Raw genomic sequence first — 17,045 nt, forward strand, 5'->3', positions numbered from 1 at the left:
ACCAGAGCTGGGGGGCTCTTCCTCCCTGGCTTTTGACCAGGTTAACCCTCAATTCCTTGTCATGGGGGTCTCTTCAACATGGAAGCTTACTTCATCAAGTAAACAAAAGAGTGGGTCTGATCCTAAGGCAGAAGTCACCATTTTCATAACCTAATCATGGAAGAAATAACTGCTCAATGTCACCATATTTTATTGGTTAGAAGCAAGTTATTCAAGGGGATGGGATCCAAGAGGTAGGGATCATTGGGGGACATCCCAGAGGCCTCTTACCACAGAACCTAACCACCATACTATGAGAAAGCCCAGGTCGGGAAGCAACCTGTAGATGTTCCAGCATTAAATACATGAATGAAAGAGCCTTCAGATAATTCCAACACTCAGTATTGAGTAAACTCCTCAGCCTTCCCAGCTGAGACTCCAGATGTGTGGAACAGGTATACTGTCCTTGCTCTTCTGTTTCTGAATTCCTGACCCATATCATCCTTGAGAATAATTAAGTGGTTGTTGTCTTATACCACTAAGTAATGACTAGAACAAGTTACATATCTTAAAGCTTCGTTGATCATCTGGTCACCTGGTTTGACCACATGAAACACCCATTGCACAATTTTTGCACCTAAATTGGTATCACATTTCTGCCCAAAGTCTGTAACCTGAAAACACTCTGAGAGTCCACACAGGTTTGCAAAACCTTGAAACTTTCTGGCTGCCCTGGGCACCACTTACTTTTTGGCTCATCTAAAAAAGGTGGCACCTGATTTGGGTGTCTTTCCTAGACCAGCTGTTTGTAAAATATCTTCAAGGGGTATATGACAGACCAAATTTTTCCAGGCTTTCTGGGATTCAGCTGAGCTTTCATGGCCAAGGGCACACTTCTGAATCAGATAGGATGTTCTAAACTTTCTTTTCAGTCAATTTTGAATAGGACAATGATGGTGTTTAGTCTGGGATGAACTATGCATCAGAATAATTCTGCGTGCTTTTGCTTACACATGTGTATTCAGGTGGAAACAAATTTGAATTACTTTACTATCTGGCACTAGAATTCCTCTACAGGGGGGATGTAACTTGTTTGAAAAAGGAGTTGGTAAAGAAGCATAAGGGTGTAAGAATGTGCTCCAACCTCACCTCCTGCCCAGCCTCTCTTCATTGAGATACGGAGAGGAATTTCTTTCTGATTTTAGAGAAATGGTAGGGGAGAGGAAAGAACAGAAGATAGAGAAGGGAGAAGGAAAAGAGAGGAATCAGAAGATTGTGTGAGGGTGGGTACAGTGAGATGTGATTTTTGGGCCAGTAAAGGAAACGATCATAATCGGATGGCTAACAAGGACAGAGAATAACAGGAATGTATAATGATGGTTTCTAGGTTGTCTGTTGTATAGTGAATGATGGGACTCCCCCCCTGTGACACCCCCAACGTTTTTAGCAAAGTCAAGCAATTTCATACTTGGTGTGTTTAAAATTCTTTTTCATGAGGGGCACGTGTGGCTCAGTTGGTTGAACGTCCGACTCTTGATTTGGTTCAGGTCATAATCTCAGGGTCGTGGGATCAAGCACTGCGTCAGACTCTGAACTTAGTGGTGAGTCTGCTCATCCCTCTCCCTTCGCTCCTCTCCCACTTGCTCTCTCTCTCTCTCTCTCAAACAAATAAAATCTTTAAAAAAATTTTTTCCCTGAAAGGGTTAAATTTTGTGCCTGTATTGATTTGGAATGAAACGAAGACTGTACTCAAAGAACATTACCCCTGAGAGATCAGGGTATGAGAATACATGTGTCATGTGCATTTTCAGAAATCCTAGGGAAAGCTTGGGATTTCCATAGGCCGTGCTGATATGTATTTGGAGCAGATGTTGCCTAACCCTCATGACGCATAGAGGTCCCCACTGACCTGGGAGCTACTTGAGCATCTACATGTATCAGGCCCAATCTGGTTTCTGGCTCCTATGTCTTTCTTCTGTTTTCCACCCTTTCTTTTCCCTTGGCTCCTAGACCTAGACCTGTTCCAGGTCTCTGGGACATTCTGGAGATGCAAGAGACGTTTAGTAGACCCAACTGGATGGTCTGGTTCTCCACACAAAGTCAACTTTGCTGCTCATACTTCCTGACTTGATGCTCCTGTTCTGAAAACTAGAACCTATTTTATTCTCAAATCCTGGGGCCTTCTCTTCTTCCTCACCCCAGGATCCTCAGGACTTTGGAATCTGTTCCTAAATTTCTTCTCTGGTATTCCACCAACTCATTTCCTCTTAGGAATGAGAAACCTGGAGCTCTAGGCCTAGCCCTGACACAAACTGGCCATTTCACTTTTGCAAAGTCACTTTTACTCTCTGGCACTTGATTCCTTACCTGTAAAACATTGTGGTTGGGAGGATGATTATTAACTTGGCAGGCTTGAGCACGAATTATGCAGGCTCCTAAGCAACATGGGCCAGATGGGATGGGCCCCAGGGGTTAACCAGTCTTGGCAGGGGCTCTAAAGCTGTGGTGAGTTGTAGCCATGTTGGGGCAAAGACTTGTGACTGCAGGGCTCCCTCCAGGGTGAGGGTGCAGCTGTGGGGGATGAAGTAGAGACAGGCACAGAAGGCTGGTCTTCAATACTCAGGCCGTGGAATACATAAACTCAGCCAGAGGCTGGGGATCATAGGGCAGGGTTTGGCCCCACCGTGGTAGGGTGCTGGTCAGGATAGATGGGGACTTACAAACACAACCAGAACCTGAGCTGAGAGGACTTGGGGTCAGGGCAACACTGAGTTTGCAGGGGGCAGTGGAAAGACAGTCAAGGGGACTAAGGTTGAAAGGCAGGTGTATAGACTAAATCAACATAGTTGGTAGGTTGAGACTAGGAGATCATGGGGGTTATTTCTAGCTTCCCAGTTTTTGTTTGTTTGTTTTTGGTTTTGATAAAAATAAGGAGATTCTTTCTGGACAACTATACCAGCTAGCATATTGCAATTGCTTAGGATCTTCCTTTTCTGGTCAAATCTGTCCTAGAATAGGGTAATCCTACCTAGGAGGAAGATGGATTGCTGATACCAGATCTCTCCAGGCCAGATATTCCAGGGTTCTTTGAAGAGTCTCAGGAGGGGTCAAATGAGGACAGCCCCTAGCACCCTTCACGCTCACAGTGAATCTAGCCAGTGCATACATGGATCGAAACCCTTTGTTTCATGTGTGTTGCATCAGTCCATGAGCAGAACACTACACATCCTTGTGGGGTTCACACTAGTGTGGGGGAGAGAAGTCACAGTGTCTGATGCATGGTAGGCCATCAATATATGTTGGTTAAATGAATGAAAAATGTGAGGAAAGTTGAGTAAAATGAACAGAAGGACTGATGGCTGGGAGAAAGGACAGAATAACTATGATCCTGGGAAATAGTTCTATTGCCCTCATGTGATCCTTTCTCTCAACAACTGAGTCTTAACCTTTCCCCTAAAACAAGAAAAATAATTCTCAAAACACATTTTCAGATTATAGATTGCCAGACCCAGGGAGATGTTCCTACTCTTGACCCAGTAATCCTACTCTTGGGATTCCACCATAAGGAAATAATTCAACAAAAACAAAAATCTAAGTGCACAAAGGTATTTATGACAACATTATCTGAGATAGCAGAAAAATGGAAATAGCCCACATGGCTAACAACAAGGGACAGGCTGAGTGAATTTTGGTACTGCTACCCAATGGAATATTCTAAAACCATTAAAAAGATCACTGTGAAGATTATGTACCAAATACATAATAAATAACTTTATAAAAAAGAAGCATGCAAAATGCTTCTTACATTATTAGTGCAAACGTGTTGGGTACTGTTCCTCCTGTCGACCAGTTAATTTTGTCCCATTTCCTGTTGCTACGGTTAGATTCCAAAAGGAACGTAAAAGGTACTTCAGAATATCTAATGCTCCCCACCTTTCCTCTGATTTAAAAAATGATACATGTTAGAATCCTGGGAATATGGCACAAGTGGGGCAGCGTAGATTTGAATCTTCCTGAATCATCATATAAAACAGAGCAACTGGGTAACCAAAGTAAAAACCTAGTGACAACATTTACAACAAAACTAAGTGGCAAAATACAAACACTGACAACAATGATGTGTTAGGCGTGTCTGAGCAAGAGAGAGCAGGGGGAAGCCACAGGGCATCTGGTGGACCAGAATGATTATGAGGAAATATCAGACATGATGTGAGGTACATAAGGTCAATGTGAGAGTAGCTGCTAAAACTGGAAGGACTTAGCCCATTCCAATCAAGGATGAGAACAAAGGGCTTTAGGGAAAGGCCTAAAGGTACAGGGCACTCTAGCCTCTTTGAACCTGAACTCTTGGAACTGGGTACCCTGTGTGCCACTTAAAGACAAGACCCCACACTTTGGAAAATTTCTATCAGAGGAATGAAAATTGGTAAGATAGGGTAAAAAAACAACAACACCAAAAACCTAACAAAAAAGAACATTCAGCTAAAGTGGGAAGGGTGGAAAAGAATCAAGAACTCTAAGAAAGAAAGTTATTTTTTAAATCATACATTATTTTATTCATTTATATCTATCTACCTATTTATTTATTTTTAATTAATTTATTTGACAGAGAGAGCCACAGTGAGAGAGGGAACACAAGCAAGGGAAATGAGGGAGAAGCAGGCTTCCCACCAAGCAGGGAACTGGACTGGAGGCTCCTTCCCAGGATGCTGGGATCCTGACCTGAGCCGAAGGTAGACACTTAATGACTGAGCCACCCGGGCACCCCTATTTATTTATTTTTTGAGGATTTTATTTATTTATTTGAGAGACAGATTGAGAGAATGAATGGGAGGAGGGGCAGAGGGATAAGCAGACTCCCCACTGAGCAGGGAGCCCGATATGGGGCTCTATCCTGAGACTCCAAGATCATGACCTGAGCTGAAGGAAGAGGCTTAACCAACTGAGCCACCCAGGTACCCCAAGCCGTTGTTTTTAACAACATCTTTAAAGTACTAAAAGGAACATTTGCCAATCTAAAATTCTCTAACCATGAGCAATGTCCTTTAAAAATGAAGGTAAAGTTTTTTTAGACAAGAGCTGAGAGCATCTGTGGCTATTACCTTTACTACAAAAATGTTAAATGAATGTTTTAAAGTATATTATATTATAATTATATATTAAAGTATACATACTATAATTATGTATTAAAGACATATACCATATGGAAATTTGGAGCTACATAAAAGAAAGCAGAGTGGAAACAATGATAAATATGTCAATATTTAGAAAATAATTTCCCCTTATTTTAACAACTTGTTAAAAGATAATTCACTGTTTAAAAATATACACTATACACTATATCATGGTGCTTATAACATATGTAGGGATAAAATGTCTGACCACAGTAACACAAAGGATGGGATGCGGAAATAGAAGCATACCATTGTAAGATCAGTGCTATCCATGAAGTGGTATATTATTTGAAGGTAGACTGTGGTAGACTGTGATATTTTATATATAAAATGTTAAGCAACCAGTTAAAAGCAGAAAAATCAAAAAGCAAAGAACAAAGCAAAAATAAAACAAAAACAAAAGGCAAAAACCAAACAAATCTCTAAATAAGTGTAGCTTAAAAACTCCAAGGAAGTGGAGATAAACTGGAATACTGTAAAAGCTATTAAGTGTTCAAAAAGATGTGAGGAAAATTTAAAAAGGGTCAACAAAGAACAAATGGACAAGTAGAAAACAAGATGATAAACTTAAGCCCATGCATTTTTTTTTAAAGATTGTATTTATTTATTTGAGAGAGAGAGTGTGAGAAAGAGAATGAGAGGGGAGAAGATCAGAGGGAGAAGCAGACTCCCCATGGAGCTGGGAGCCCCATGTGGGACTCCATCCCGGGACTCCGGGATCATGACTTGAGCAGTTGCTTAACCAACTGAGCCACCCAGGCGGCCCCAAGCCCATGCATTTAGAAGTACTCATAAATTATTTAGACATTCGAGTAAGAAATGGAAAAAGATATACCTTGCAAACATTATAAGAAAACTGGAGTAGCTATATTAATATCAAAGAAGGTAGACTTCCCAAAAAGAACTATTACTGTGGATAATAAGGGACATTTCCTAATGATGAAATGGTCAGTTCATCATGAAGACATAATTCTAAGTATATATATACCCAATAAGAGAGCTTCAAAATATATGAAGTAGAAACTGACATAAACGAAAGGAGAAACACCATTCTCAGTTTTTCATGTGACAGGTCAGTAAGAATAAAGAAAAATTTGTGTACCATCCATCTATTGGACTTATCTGAAATTTATAAAACATTAACACCCCACAGCAACAGACACATATTCTTTGCAAGTGCAGGTAGAACATTAACCAAGATAGAACACATTCTGGGTCATAAAATAAGTCTCAATAAATTTAGAAGAACAGAAATCACAGAGAATACATCCTCTAAAAATGAATTGAGTTCGAAGTCAGTAACAAAAAGATAACTGGAAAATCCACAAATATCTGGAAGTTAAATGACACTCTTCTAAATAATCCACAGATCAAAGAAGGTAAATTATAAGATACTTTGAATTGAATGATAATGAAAACACAACAAATCAAAATTGGTGGTATGTAGCTAAAGTAGTGCTTTTATTTATTTTTTTTTAAAGATTTTATTTATTTATTTGACAGAGAGAAATCACAAGTAAGCAGAGAGGCAGGCAGAGAGAGAGGAGGAAGCAGGCTCCCTGCCGAGCAGAAAGCCTGACGCGGGGCTCGAACCCAGGACCTGGGATCATGACCTGAGCCGAAGGCAGCGGCTTAACCCACTGAGCCACCCAGGCGCCCCTAAAGTAGTGCTTTTAAATACATTTTAGCTTTAAATGTTGATATTAGAGAATAATGGTCCAAAAATCAATGATCTCAGCTTCCATCATAAAAAAAAAAAACCTAGAAAATGAAAAGCAAATTGATCACAAAATAAATAGAAGGAAATAATTTAGGTAATTGGTGGAAACCAATGAAATATAACACAGAAAAATAATAGTAAAGAAAATTAAAAGGTTTTTTTTTTAAAGATCAGTAAAATTGATAAACCTCTAATAAGACTAATGAGAAAGATACAAATTACCAGCATTAGGAATGAAAGAGATATTATTATGGACCCTACAGATTTATTGATTGATTTATTGATCTTAAAATTTTATTTATTTATTTTTTAATAAGTGTAAACAGTCTTTTTATTTTATTTTTGCTCAACGGGGATTTAAACTCATAGCCCCGAGATCAAGACCTAAGCTAAGATCAAGTGTCAAACACTCAACCTTTTGAGCCACCCAGGTGCCCCAGATCCCATAGATTTAAAAAAAAAAAAAAAAGGGGCACCTGGGTGGCTCAGTTGGTTAAGCATCTGCCTTCCATTCGGGTCCTGATCTCAGGGTCTTGGGATCAAGCCTGGCATCAGGCTTCCTGCTCAGTAGGGAGTCTGTTTCACTCTCTCCCTCCTGCTCACCTTGCTTGTGCTCTCTTTCTGTCAAATAAGTAAATCAAATCTTTTTTTTAAAAGATTTGATTTATTTATTTGAGAGAGAGAATGAGAGAGAGCATGAGACAGGGGAGGGTCAGAGGGAGAAGCAGGCTCCCACTGAGCAGGGAGCCCAATGCAGAACTTGATTCTGGGACTCCATGATCATGACCTGAGCTGAAGGCAGTCAGTCGCTTAACCAACTGGGCGAGCCAGGCACCCAGTAAATAAAATCTTAAAAAAAAATAATAAGAGAGTCTTATAAACAGCTTTATGCTAATGAGTGAATTCTATCAGATATTTAGAATGAAGTAATACTAATTGTATATAAGCTCATTTTAAAAAAATGGAGGAGGAAAACTACCCAGTTTGTACCTGGGTGGCTCAGTCTGTTGAGCGTCTGCCTTCAGCTCAGGTCAGGATCCCAGGGTCCTGGGATTGAGCCTTGCATTGGGATCCCTGCTCAGCCCAGAGCCTGCTTCTCCCCATCCCACTCCCCCTGCTTGTGCTCTGTCTCTCTCTTTCTCTCTCTCTGGCAAATAAACAAACAAACAAGCAAATAAACAAATAAATAAATGATCTTTAAAAAACCAACCAAACAAAAAAAACCTACCCAACTCATGTTAGGAAGTCATTGTTATCTTGATACCAAAAGCAGACAGAGAAAATACAAAAAACACTTAAGAATAATGTCTCTCTCGAACAGAGATAAAAAATATTCTTAGTGTCCCAGCAAACTGCTACTAACAGTATATGAAAATGATAGTATGTCATGACCAAGTGAGGTTTATCCCAGGAAATGGGAGGTTGACTTAACATTTGAAACAGAAAATCCATCAGTAGCTGAAGATCAGTTAACCATCCACATAATTCACCTAGTTTTTGTGTAGTTTTATTTTTCATATTAAAAATTTAAATAATCTGGAATTTATTTGGGTGTATGGCAGCAGGTGAGAATGTGACTTTTTGCCAGTTATTTTTCCTGTTTGTTGAAAAATTTGACATTTTCCATTAATTGCTTTCCTTCCCTCCCTCCACCCCTCCCTTCTCCCCTTTCTCCTTCCCTCTCTCCCTCCCTACCTCCCTCTCTTCCTCTCTTTCTTTCTTTTTTGTTCCAACTGTATTAGTCTCTTTTTATTCATTTGGTAATCTCTTCCAGAATTAACCACTTCCCGTTTCTAAGTGATGGACTGTGTGAGGAATCTACTTCAAATGTTTGCACATTTGCATGCATGGGCCTTCCCTTTACTTGAACTCAGAATTAAGACATTTGGTTCTTGTTTTTTATATTCTAGTCCCAGAAGTTATTTCCCCTGCAATAACTGGGACAGTTGTCTGCAGGCCTTAAGCTTTCTAGCAATAGTCTCCAGCCAGGCTCTAGCTTCTCCAGGACACAATGCAGGGTGGATTTAAAAATGTATGAAAGTAGGGGCACCTGGGTGGCTCAGTGGGTCAAAGCCTCTGCCTTCAGCTCAGGTCATGATCTCAGGTCCTGGGATCGAGCCCTGCATCGGGCTCTCTGCTGGGCAGGGAGCCTGCTTCCTCCTCTCTCTCTGCCTGCCTCTCTGCCTGCTTGTGATTTCTCTCTCTCTCTCAAATAAATAAATAAAATCTTTAAAAAAAAATGTATGAAACTAAGAGACATTCTTTCAAATGAGTTTAAATGCATTTTAATTTTAGACAACCCACATGACTTTTTTTTTTTTGAAGATTTTATTTATTTGACAGAGAGAGACACACAGAGAGAGAGGGAACACAAGCAGGGGAGTGGGAGAGGGAGAAGCAGGCTTCCCACTGAGCAGGCAGCCCGATGTTGGTCTCAGTCCCAGGACTCTGGGATCATGACCTGAGCCGAAGACAGACGTCCAGTGACTGAGCCACCCAGGTGCCCAACATGGTTTTTTCTTAACAATAATGCCTCTGTTCCAGGGGAGCCAGTGTGGCTCAGTCTGTTAGGTGTCTGCCTTTGGCTCAGGTCATGATCCCAGGGTCATGAGATCGAGCTCCATGTTGGGTTCTCTGTTCAGCGGGAAGCCTGCTTCTCCCTCTCCCACTCCCCCTGCTTGTGTTCCCTCTCTCTGTCAAATAAATAAATAAAATGTTAAAAAATAATGCCTTTGATCCAAATAAATCATGGTCAAAATAAATGAAGAGCTGAAGATGACATCAGTCCCATTTGTCTAAGTCCTGGTGTTGTGTGGATGAAGAGGAGCCAGCCAGTTATGACAACAGGTGATACATCCAGAGTAATAGCCAAATTAATTTTTCCATTTCTAAACCATCCTTAAAGGAAGTCATAGGTGGGGTGTGTGGATGGCCAAGTCCTTGAAATAGGGGGGGGGACTCCTGATTTGGGCTCAGGTCATGGTCTCAGGATTGTGGGATCAAGCCCCACTTCCGGCTCTAAGCTCAGTGGGGAGTCCACTTGAGATTCTCTCTCTCCTCCCTCTGCCCCATCGTCTTGCTCTCGCTCCCTCAAAATAAATAAATAAATACTTCTTAAAAAAAAGAGAGAAAGAAAATTACAGATGACAGTCCAGCAGAGCAACCACACCATCTGGATTCATGTTCTCTCCAATAAAAATCTGGTAGTTCTCAAAATTAGCAAGGTTGTGCTTGATGTGTTCTGCAGTGCCTGTCATAGAAGCCTCTGTTCTTCAAGTTTGCCTTTGATTGATTACATCTTTGATGTAGTTCTTGTGAGCTTCTTTTATGGAGCTGGTTTCCTGCAAGTGATGTATGGTGATGATATTGACACCAGTGGTGGCGGGTGCGTTGGGTACTTTCAACCTCGGGGCTTTCAGCAGAGGCACTTCCACCAGTGAACGAGTCATCAGTGTTGTCTGTCCCACTGACCAACTTTCCCCTCCATCCCCAGGCATGGCGGGAGGCAATCTCCCAGATCTTGTAGGTGTCTGAGAACATCTTGTCCTGGCTGATGAGGTCCGGGTAGAGGGTCACGACAGCGACAGCGCTGGAGAGAGGAGGGCGGCACTAGCTTAGTGGGGGGCTGGGAGAACTGAGCCAGTGAGATGCAGCCAGAGCCACACTGGAGGGGGTGGGGCGGTGGTGGGCGTGGGGCTGAAAAGTTCCCCATTAATTTCCGATGTGTACTTTATCACGTCCAAAATTAGTAATTTGCATGTTTGTCAGTACTTTTCGCCATTACGAAGTTTTGTAACGCTTTATAATAATAGTTTAAATATATTTTCTATCTGGCAAAACAAAGAATCTTAAACATTCTTCTTGGAAACATTTCCCCCAGCTTTTCTTTCTTTATATTAAATGTATTTATGAAGAGGTAAGTATTTACTTGGCTTAAAAGTCAAATCATAGAAAAGGGTATACAAATAAAATAAATGTTGTTATTTAATTTTTTTAAAAATATTTTATTTATTCACGTGACAGAGAGAGAGAGAGAGAGCAGCGGGCAGGAGGAAAGGGAGAAGCAAGCTCCCCCACGGGTGGGGAGCCCAATGTGGCCTGATCCCCGAACTCTGGGATCATGACCTGAGCCGAAGGCTGGTGCTTAACAGACTGAACCACCCAGGTGCCCCTATTTTGTTGTTGTTGTTGTTTTGTTTTTAAGGTTTATTTATTTATTTGAGAGAGAGAGAGAGAGAAAGAGCAGGGGGAGGGGCAGAGAGAGTGGGAGAGAGAAACCCAAGCAGACTCTGTGCTGAGCTGGGAGCCCTACCCTTGACTAGATCTCATGACCCTGAAATCATGATCTCAGCAGAAAACAAGAGGCTACCATTCAATTGGCTATGCCACCACATGTGCCATTGCTAGGTTTTTGTTGTTGTGCACTTATTCATAGATATTTTTACACATAGTTTATTAAATATGTAAATATACATTTTTGTGCTTAAAAAATAATATGTATACACAATTGGTTGTAAACTATGCACAGACTTACGTACTTTGCATTTTCACTTATTACATCTTGGTGGGGGCACCTGGGTGGCTCAGTCAGTTAAAGGTCTGCCTTTGGCTTAGGTCATGATCCCGGAGTCACAGGATTGAGACTCGCATTGGGTTTCTTGCTTGTGGGGAGTCTGTTTCTCTTCCTTCTAACCCTCCTCCCCTGCTCACGCTCTCTCTCAAATAAATAAATAAAATCTTTAAAAACAAACAAACAAACAAAAACCACATTGTATCTTGGCATTCATTCCATTTCAGGACATGAAAGCTTCCCTATCATTTTTTACAGCTGCATATTATACCATTAAGTGGCTACCACAATTTACAGAGCAGTTTCCAATTGATAGATTTATTTCCATTTTCTTTCTTCTTTTTTTTAAAAAAAATTTTTTTTTTTTTAATTTGACAGAGATCACAAGTAGGCAGAGAGGCAGGCAGAGAGGGTGGGGAAACAGGCTCCCCACTGAGCAGAGAGCCTGATGCGGGGCTCGATTCCAGGACCCTGAGATCATGACCAGAGCTGAAGGCAGAGGCTTTAACTCACTGAGCCACCCAGGCGCCCCATCTTTCTTCTTTTTTTTTCAAGATTTTATTTATTTATTTGACAGACAGAGATCACAAGCAGGTGGAGAGGCAGGCAGAGAGAGAGGGGGAGGCAGGCTCCCTGCTGAGCAGAGAGCCTGATGGGGGGTCTCGATCCCAGGACCCCAGGATCATGACACACTGAGCCACCCAGGCGCCCCCATTTTCTTTCTTTCTTCCTTTTTTTTTTGATGTTTCCATTTTCTTATGTGATAACAATAAATAAGAGTAACATTGCAACACTTTTTTTTTTTTTTACATATATACAAGGATAGCTGCAGGATAAATTCTAAGAAAAGGAATTTCGGGATTAAAAGGCATGTGCACTTAAAATTTTTTTTTTTTTTTTTTTTTAAAGATTTTATTTATTTATTTGTCAGAGAGAGAGAGGGAGAGAGAGCGAGCACAGGCAGACAGAATGGCAGGCAGAGGCAGAGGGAGAAGCAGGCTCCCTGATGAGCAGAGAGCCCGATGTGGGACTCGATCCCAGGACGCTGGGATCATGACCCGAGCCGAAGGCAGCTGCTTAACCAACTGAGCCACCCAGGCGTCCCTGCACTTAAAATTTTTAAGTATTACCACATTACTGTCCATAGAGACTGTAGCAATGTATAATACCATCAGCAATGTATGAGAGTATCTGTTTACCCACACACTTGTCAATGACATATTTTCAAATTTTTTGAATGTTAACATTCTAGAGGTTAAAAAAGTTTACATAGTGTATTGGTTTAACTCACATTTCTTTTATTCTGAGTGCTTTTTAAAAAGCTCTACTTAGGGATGCCTGGGTGACTCAGTCGGTTGAGTGTCTGCCATTGGCTCAGGTTAGGATCCCAGGGTCCTGGGATTGAGCCCCACATTGGGTTTCCCAGTCAGTGGGGAGTCGCTTCTCCCTCTCCCTCTGCTCCTGCCTTCCCCTCCCCCTCTCCTGTCTTGTTTGAGCTGTTTCTCTCTCTCAAATAAGTAAGTAAAATCTTAAAAAAAAAGTTCTTCTTAACTATTGTTTCATTTCTGAAAGTTATCTTGGAATTTTAGTACACAGCATTGGTAACTAAGGTACAGCATTGATAAATAAAGACAGTTTCACATTAGCACCTTTTGTTTTTGTTCTATGCCTTTATTGCATTAGCCTTAATTTCTAGAATAATATTAAATAATAACTGTGAAATGAAGCATCCTTTTCTGGTTAACTGATTTTAATGGAGTAGTCTTCAGTATTTCAATTTTATTGTTGCTCTTCATTATGTTAAGAGATTATCCCACTCTTCCTACAAGTTTAAAGGTTAAAAAAAACCCCAGAAATGGATGTGGAATTCTAGCAAATGCTTTTCAGAATCAAGATTTGGGTGATTTGTTTTTCTTACTGATGAACCGTTTAATTTTAATACATTTCCTAACGCCAAACAATTTCTACATTGCTAACATAAACACTATTTGGCTACCATGGTTGATTTTTTAATGTCCTTTAATCCAGTTTGTTCAGGTTTTCTAAAAAATTTTCTGTCCACATTTAAAATTGAGGCACTGTTGTTTCTTTTTGCGTATATGCTGTTCTTGACAGGCTTTGTTATCAGGGTTATGATGACCTCATAAAATGAGCCAGGCAGCCTTTCTTTACTTTTTTTGCCTGAATTCCTCTCTGTTCTCCTGGCTGGCGAGAGCAGGGCTGGCCTGTGTTCAGAGCTACTCCAAGACCCTGGCGACCTCCAGCATGTTCTGGGCCCTCTTCTTGACTCTCAGTGCTGTTGTCTCTGGCATCTTCCTGCTTTCCTTTCTCCTTCAGGCTGACTTCCCAGTGAGCTCTCCTCACAACTGAGCTGCAACCTGAGCTGCCCTCTGTGTGAACTCAGAGGAGGGGATTTCCTTGGCAGATGGTGGTTCTCCATGGGTTCCTCCCACTTCCTCCAGGAGCTCTCTCCCAGCTGCACTCCTAGCTCTCTCCTGAGCTTCTGCTGCCAGCTCTCTGCTGCCCTCACCTGCCCTCTGGCCACCATGTCTGTCCCTGACATGGCTTCCTGCAGTCAGCGGTGTGGAGCATGGGACTCACTTTCATAGGTTTGGTGTTCACAGATATCTTGAAGGCCTTGGGAATTCTCCAGAGCGACTGGTTTGAAGGGGGTGTTGTAGTGAGGCAATGAGTTGTTCTGGCTGCCTCTGGAGAAAATGCTAGAATAGAGCCAAATGGCTCTGACCTTATGGGGGGAAAACAAATCACATTTTATTTTATTTATTTATTTATTTATTTATTTATTTTTTAAAAGATTGTTTATTTATTTATTTGACAGAGAGAGAGAGATCACAAGTAGGCAGAGAGGCAGGCAGAGAGAGGAGGAAGCAGGCTCCCTGCTGAGCAGAGAGCCCAATGTGGGGCTCGATCCCAGGACCTGAGATCATGACCTGAGCTGAAGGCAGAGGCTTTGACCCACTGAGCCACCCAGGCGCCCCGACAAATCACATTTATACCAAAGGGGACCTCTGAGGAGATCTGGTGTGGTATGGCAGGACATGAATCCCAGAGTGAGGAAGGGGTCACATTTAGTCTGGACCTTTGTCCAGTATGAATATAGTGTCCCCGGAGACAGATGTGGCCCAAGAAGTGTCTATGACTTACACCTCTGCACTCTCGCCTGCTGCTCCCGGCCCCCCGCCCCCCGCCCCGCTGCTTCCCTGTCCTTTCCTGCCACCTGAGTCAATTTGTATGTCCAGACTTCTGTTCAGCTGCCAGCTGTGAATGACACCAGGTGGTGAGGCCCAACTATGCAGTGAATTGTCTGGCTCAGGTTGACACTTTTCTTGCCAGTCGCCCCTGATGCCATCTAAGGCTAAGGCCATGGGGAGGCACTTTTATAAGTATGTTATTTGTCACTATTTAATCTCATCTAGTGGTTCAGATTATGGCATCTAGAGTCAGGCAGATTTGCGTTTGAATACTGGGTATGTCATTTACTAGCTGTGTGATCTTGGGCAAGTAATGTGACTACCCTGAGCCATCATTCCTCATCTTTAAAATAGGAATATATGGGACGCCTGGGTGGCTCAGTTGGTTAAGCAGCTGCCTTCGGCTCAGGTCATGATCCCAGCGTCCTGGGATCGAGTCCCACATCGGGCTCCTTGCTCATCAGGGAGCCTGCTTCTCCCTCTGCCTCTGCCTGCCATTCTGTCTGCCTGTGCTTGCTCTCTCTCCCTCTCTCTCTCTGACAAATAAATAAATAAAATCTTTTAAAAAAATAAATAAAATAGGAATATAATATATATTTGTTAGGTTGCTGTGAGATAATAATGCATATAAAGCATTTGGCCTAATGCCTAACCTCGTAAAAATTCTATGTATGTTACTTAAGCTACTTCTTTATTCTTTAAAATTAAAAAAAAATGGGGCGCCTGGGTGGCTCAGTGGGTTAAGCCGCTGCCTTCAGCTCAGGTCATGATCTCAGGGTCCTGGGATCGAGCCCCGCATCAGGCTCTCTGCTCAGCAGGGAGCCTGCTTCCTCCTCTCTCTCTGCCTGCCTCTCTGCCTGCTTATGATCTCTGTCTGTCAAATAAATAAATAAATAAAATCTTTAAAAAAAAAATTATTTATAACCTCTGTACCCAGTGTGGGGCTTGACCTCATGACCCTGAAATCAAGAGTCACATGCTGTTCTGACTGAGCCAGCCAGGTGCTCCTTTTCTGATTATTACGGTATCTCTCCTATGAATCAAGGTAACTTCTTAGCTGACATGAAAGACTCTCTATGATGGGTTTTCAGGCTGGCTTTCCAGCCTTACCTCCACTGCTCCATTGCACTTAGTCTATCAATCAGCCAAAGTTTCACCTCCTTGCTTTTGTTCATGCTGTTCCCTTAAACTAACCTCTTCCCTTCTCATCACCATGTGCTGAGAATCTTCCCAACTGTCAAGACCCACCTTAAATACCAGCTAACCCAAGACGAGTTCCTGGCTGCCCCATTCAGAGGTTTTCTCTGCCTCGTCCTGGATCATTACCATGGTAACTGTTTTCAGTCAAGAACCAGGAGATGAGATTGGTGCCTCAGCATAAAATCTAATGACAAAGTTCATGTGACAAATATCCTGAGTTTCTATGGCTGAGCCCCTTCCTGGACAGTTGATCTCTGAATGCCTTGGGCCTTAGAGGCACTGTTGGCTCTAGACTTTCTCCATTGGAAGGGCTAGAAGGTAGTCTGGTGGAAGGGGAAGCTAGAAATCTTGTTTGTCTGGCAAGGACACTGATTTCACTTGTGTCCTATGCTTATCAGGGATGGCTTAGGGGAGGGGATAAGAGGTTGGGATTGAGTGCCATGGATGTTACTCTTTTTCTTTTCTTTTTTTTTTTTTAAGGATTTTTTTTATTTATTTGAAAGAGAGAATGAGAGAAAGGGAGAGATAGTATGAGAGAGGAGAGGGTCAGAGGGAGAAGCAGACTCCCCACTGAGCAGGGAGCTCCATGCTGGACTCGATCCTTGGACTCTAGGATCATTACCTGAGCTGAAGGCAGTTGCTTAACCAACTGAGCCACCCAACCAACCTACCATGGATGTTTCTTAATCTGTGAGTGAGGGAATGGAGTCCGTAAGCCTGGCCAATAACTAAACAGCGTAAACCCAAGATGTTTTTGGAAGTGAGGATGTAAAGACAAATAAACAACACTTGAGGATGTCATGTGGAGTCTGTCAGGGAAACAAGCCCCAGTGTTACAATGTCTTATTCCCCAGCCACCTCCAGGTCCCTTTGTGAAAGTTCTGCTGGAGACGTGGGACCTTTGCCTGGGTTGGGTGGCTTGGGCTGGCTAGCGGGGTGAGAACTTGAGCTTCTAATCAAAAGACAGAGAAGTGGGGCCTAGGCAGGGAAGGACCTCACTTCTCCAGCGACCTCGCAGGTCTGTTGGGAACTTGTTCTAGATCTATCTGCCAGGAACCATGGTTAGGGGGTTAGGCTTGGGCTAGAGGTATACTCATCTTTAGGGAAGTGCGTTGAGAGCGGTCCCCCGGGACCCCAGGGGTATGACCATGGTTTGGAGCATGAAATTTGGTGGGTGTGTGACCTGGTTT

The 17,045-nt window shown here is 42.3% G+C and overlaps 1 pseudogene; it reads right to left on the minus strand.

The window, feature by feature from the left end:
* Positions 1-10,010: 10,010 nt before the first annotated feature.
* LOC125079784 (translationally-controlled tumor protein-like) lies at positions 10,011-15,830 on the minus strand (annotated as a pseudogene).
* Between the last annotated feature and the right edge of the window lie 1,215 nt (positions 15,831-17,045).

Source organism: Lutra lutra, chromosome 10, assembly GCF_902655055.1.
Source record: "Lutra lutra chromosome 10, mLutLut1.2, whole genome shotgun sequence".
Taxonomy (NCBI): Eukaryota; Metazoa; Chordata; class Mammalia; order Carnivora; family Mustelidae; genus Lutra; species Lutra lutra.